Below are 5,632 nucleotides of genomic sequence, written 5' to 3'. Positions count from 1 at the left end.
TATTCTGGCATTACCTGTACGGCAGCATGGTTGATCTCGAGGCTAAATGGCGACAGAACATTCGCGATACCATCGTTAAATTTCCCAATACGTTACAACGACGTATTGTTGTAATTATAGTTTTGAGACCCTGCGTATACACAGAACATACAATTAGTGGCATATTTAAAGCCCATGTACGTGCAAGTGAAACGTGATTTCACGATCATCACCTTACGAGACAGCAACGTTACCGTTGTCCCAATGCGGCCCTATAGGATCCTTCCTTTAACACAGCATTTGTGAAGCGTTTATAAACAATGAAAGTTATGTCACACTCACAACCACATTCACAACTTTCAGTACGGAGTTTCTTTCGCATGTTCGTAAATGCAAATATGTATTCCAAACCGAGCTGTCAATATCTGAAAGCATGTCTGTCTTTGATATGAACAATAGGTGCCTTGAATGAACACTCTAGTGGAGCGGCAGCATGGTCTTGTGAGAGCGTTAAGTGTGACTGGACAAAGCAGGAGTCTAGTTGGATGCTAGGGCTTGGCACAGGCAGGTATGTTAAGACGCTTTGTACACTGCCGGAAAAAATTAGCACACCCATTTACAGGTTTCCAGATCACTCAAGATTTATTGTTAGAACAGTGCACATAGAGTAAATGAAATCATTACATATACAGATCAATAACACATACCATGCCGAAACACCCATATTAGTACATAGTGTAGTCTCCACGGCCAACGGCCTTACCGCAGTGGTAACACCGGTTCCCATCAGATCACCAAAGTTAAGTGCTGTCGGCCTTGGCTAGGATTTGGATGGGTCATCGTCCGAATCTGCCGAGTGCTGTTGGCAAGCGGGGTGCAGTCAGTCCTTGTGAGGCCAGGTGAGAAGCTACTTGACTGAAAAGTAGCGGCACCTGTCACGCCAGGAGAGTGGTGTATTGATCACATGCCCCTCCGTATCTGCATCTGGTGATGCCTAAGGGATAAGGGTGAGACGGCGGCCGGTCGGTACCGTTGGGCCTTCATGGCCTGTTCGGACTCTTTTTTTTTTTTTTTTAGCCTAAAGGCGCGGCAGTGCAGGCGCTGACTCTGGTATCCAGTCGAGCGTACAGATGGCCAACACTTACCCCATACCTGTTCGACTAGTTCACGTAGTTTTGCAAGAGTTGTTGGCTGAAAAGTCACAAGAGTAACTTCTCGTCCCATTTTATCCCGTATAAACTCGGCTGGAGACAAGAATGGGGATCGGGCTGGCCAGGGAAGTTGCTGCACGTCATGCAGAGGGCGTTGAGTTTCACAGGCACTGTGTGTGTGTGTGTGTGCGTGTGTAACGTTTAACAGGTACCGAGACCTGGTTAACGTCCCCTCCAGAGACACCAAAGGTGAACGAGGGATGGGGCCAGTGTGTCTTGAGCGAATGCACTCTATGAGACAGCGCCCACCACTTCAACGTCCTACGCGCAAACGACCATCACTTGCGTGCAATCAGAATTTTCTTTCTTCGCAGAAGACCACAGCGCACCATTCCATCTTTCAAGTGATCGTCTGACGGCATCACCTCCCGTGCACGTTGATGCTGTGGCGAGGGTGGAAGACGGGCTAGAGATGTACGTGCCCATAGTCTCGCTGCTAATAGCCGGTTCACAACAATTCGTGTTGACACGTCTGCGCTCACAAGCCCCTTATCTGTGCCGTGGCATGGCTGTGTGTGTTGTTCTTAGCATAAGTTAGTTTAAGTTAGATTAAGTAGTGTGTAAGTCTAGGGACCGATGACTTCAGCAGTTTGGTCCCTTAGAAATTCACACACATTTGAACATTTATCTGTGCCTTGGTAGCTGTACGAAACTTCGTACCTCCGGAACCTCGTCTACGGATGAGAAAATCTTTTCATGACCTGCATTGTTCCACAACTGACGCAGGACGTCCAACTAGTGTTGCAGTCCTTCCAAAGGATCATCCCGCCACTCAGAGGAGGAGGAGATTAGTGTTTAACGTCCCGTTGACAACGAGGTCATTAGAGACGGAGCGCAAGCTCGGGTGAGGGAAGGATGGGGAAGGAAATCGGCCGTGCCCTTTCAAAGGAACCATCCCGGCATTTGCCTGAAGCGATTTAGGGAAATCACGGAAAACCTAAATCAGGATGGCCGGAGACGGGATTGAACCGTCGTCCTCCCGAATGCGAGTCCAGTCCGCCACTCAGAAGACCAAAATTTGACCCCTTTGAAATTCGCTCAGTTGGATGCAGGGAACACGAGTGAACTCCGTGGCGTGCTTGCCTGCTTGCTTCATACGTTTGCACCAACTGAGCTCTCCGGCTATGAGCATTTCCTATTAAAGGCTAGACATAGAAGGTGCTCCGGCTGCTTACCACTACACTGTCTACTGGCGGATGAAACTGAAAGTATTTCAGTACATCTACTATACCCTGGGTGGCACATGCCGTCACTGGATCAAAATCGGGGTGTAGTTAAGTAAGATACGTGTACATCACTCGCAAACATCATGCTATAAATGTGTGCCTAATTTCTGGTTTGTTTTACAAGCCTTAGCATAGACATATTGACATTATTTTGAAAAAAATTAGTGAATGCTTCCTGTATTGAGATGTTACTTTCATGGCTTTGTAAGATGGGTGACTTTCGAAGCACAGTAGAGAATCGGGTCCCCGTTGATCCCCCTGAATATTAGGTCATTTGAACTCATCACATTCCCGTTTAATCAGTTTATTTCAATATTTGCAGTAGCACATAGATTGTCTTTTGTTCAGCCACTTAATGAGTAGTGTTGACAAGCATTACGTTGTGTGCGTCACGGTGGCGTAACTATACTTCAAGTGCAATATTACATATTTTTCTACTCAAAGTCTCTAAAATTATTTATAATCGCTTCACATTATTTAAAAGTTTGCTCTCCTGCCAGCTGAGCTGCGGTTGTAGTCGATATCTATCTATTCCATTTGATGTTCATTCTGTCTTAAGCAAAGATTAACAATTTTCCTTGAAATGTGACAGACAATTTTGCATGCCTTCTGCATTTAATTTTAGATTGGTTGTGTAATTACAGGATGATAATGGTGAGGATTACATTGAGAATGTTTTATTGAAGATGGAGATCTTTGACCACAGTGACTGGTGGTTCGGTGCTCAATGTAGCTTCATTTCCCTTCTTTAATATGGTGATGGACTCGCTGGTTTCTGAATGGGTTTGAGTGTGTGAGAAGACACAGTGTGCCAGAGTAGAGTCTGGGTGAACAGAGAACACTGTGGAAAACGACAATGCTGAGAGTGGAGACCGGAGGCTGAGGAGGACTTTGTGGAACTGGGGGACTGCCGAGGCGGCCCGGGTGGTAGCGAACCGTTGTCCACTTTACAATCTCACCCAACCTAGCGCAGTGGAGGATACATATAGGAGGCGCGCGCTCCCCCCCTTGCGAGGCCGCACGCATTGTCACCAGCGCCGCCCCGACAGTCATTCCACACGCTATTCGTTCGTTTCTTTCGTCAGTCGACTTGACTGAATCGAGTTATCGAGTAGTTGTACTTTCCTATGTAGTACGCGCGTTCGCGTCATCGTATTTTATACGTTTCTGTCTGGCACACGGATAGCTAACACATACCTACGAGACCCGGGGACTGGGTATTTGTGTTGTCCTCATCATTTCATCATCATCATAATCATTACTATTCCGTGACAGTGAATAGATCGGACTGTGTACAAAACTGGACTGCGATAAAATTGGGACTTTGTTCGGGCGCTGGTGGCCGCGCAGTTGAGCGCCCCACAAACCAAGCATCGTCATCATACTTACGAGAAAAGTCGCGGCCATTTTAGTGATCTCGATACGCACTTGCTTGTCTACCTGCTTCTATTGCTGCAGTAGAAAGAAATTTTTCAACATTGCGGGATACAAAGACATAGCTGAGGTCGACAGTGAAGGAAGATTGACTTAATGTCTTAGCTCTGTTGAATACTCACCCTGACATTGATTGTCCTACTGACAATGTAATTAAGCAATTTGCCAACAAGAATAGGCGCATAGAATTCATTATTTAAGGAAGAGAACCACAATTGTAACTTCTTTATATCATAAGATGGCATTGTCTTGTATATGTATATAATCAGTCCAAATAAAAATTTCTTAAACTTTGCATGTGGTTTGATTACTTTTTACTACAGTAGAAGTAAAGGTAACTCAATATATGTTTAGTTCGCCCTTCTTGAGGTTTCTCTGTATCCGCCACTGGCCTAGTGTCCACCAGGGAGCGGAGAGATGCCACGAGCAGTATGTGCGGGTCGCTTCCTCATGTTTCGAGGATTGTCTATGTAGACAGCTACTATAGAAAACACGGGCTGCAGAAAATAATGTACAGCCTCGTGAGCTGTCGTTCCTAATTTCAGAGGACTTCCGATGGGTAGGCTAGTGCCATTGGTGTGAAAACGCGTGATTGATACAATAGAATATGACGTTACAGCACAAGGCTAGAACAGACGTTAGTGCGTTTTAAATTAGTTGCGACTTATGACAGTTCAGTACGGACCGAATGGAGGAAAGCGTAGTTGTCAGCGTGTGCTGAACGCGTCAGCATGCGACGATAACACCAGCCATGCGTAATCTGTCAACCGCGCAAGCTGTCCGGTCTGCGGTCTTTCTCAAACCATGTTGGAGAAACTATACGGTAAACTCTGTCTCGCGTACCTTATAGCTTCATTCGTCAGCTTCATGATAAATTACCTATTATTTCGTTAATGGTCACACTGTATTTCGGTATTAGCTAAAGTACTGCGAGAAATTCTTAAACATTGTAGTGGAAAATAGGGATCGCTACGAATCGTTTGGTGTGTGTTAGGTCATGTGCTGCTGCATATAAAATTTAGATAACATACTGAATTATTCATTAAACCTCGAAGGATATTTCTATCTACCTCTAATGTCCAGAAAATGGAATATGTGTAAAGGTCTCTGTCACGAACGCACACGCCAGTGAAAAATTTTGGAAATTTGTGGTAAGGTTCTATGGGACCAAATTGTTGAGGTCGTCGGTCCCTAGACTTACACACTACTTAATCTAACTTAAAGTAACTTACCCTAAGGGCAATACACACACCCATGACCGAGGTTGGACTCGAACCTACGACGGGGGGAGCCGCGCGAACCGGGACAAGGCGCCCTAGACAAGCCAGTGAAAAAACCAAAATCAAATGTTCGTAAATCCCTCGTATCTCATAAACGGTCTGACCTATCGAAACAAGATTTTGGCAAATGATAGTAATCGAAGAGCAGAGTGTTTTGCCATGTGACTGATATGTGAAATTTCCATACCTACCGCGATATTCAAGCAACTACGAATGTTTTTAAAAGGAAAAAATGTAATTTTCAAGGACCATCAGTAGCCTGTGAAACAAAACTGCTATGGGTTTTGCAACAATGTTAATGAAGGAGCTCTACATTTATTTATATACTGAGAATGGGCTTTCTCATAAATCATGATGGGTATCGCCCTCAGTTGATAGCTTAATAATACGCCGTTTTAGGATTCTGTCAACTATTTCAACTGCAGTAGAATGATAGTGATGTGTGTATCTGTAAACTATGCTGCGCTTAAGCAAAAGAAGCAGTTCTCAACACAGCAACAGG

The 5,632-nt window shown here is 44.9% G+C and overlaps 1 pseudogene; it reads left to right on the top strand.

Moving 5' to 3' along the window:
- The first annotated feature begins 728 nt into the window (after window positions 1–728).
- LOC126210010 (5S ribosomal RNA) lies at window positions 729–847 on the top strand (annotated as a pseudogene).
- The last annotated feature ends 4,785 nt before the right edge of the window (window positions 848–5,632 follow it).

This window comes from Schistocerca nitens, chromosome 1 (assembly GCF_023898315.1).
Source record: "Schistocerca nitens isolate TAMUIC-IGC-003100 chromosome 1, iqSchNite1.1, whole genome shotgun sequence".
NCBI lineage: Eukaryota > Metazoa > Arthropoda > Insecta > Orthoptera > Acrididae > Schistocerca > Schistocerca nitens.
This window is presented reverse-complemented; position numbering and strand designations above follow the sequence as displayed.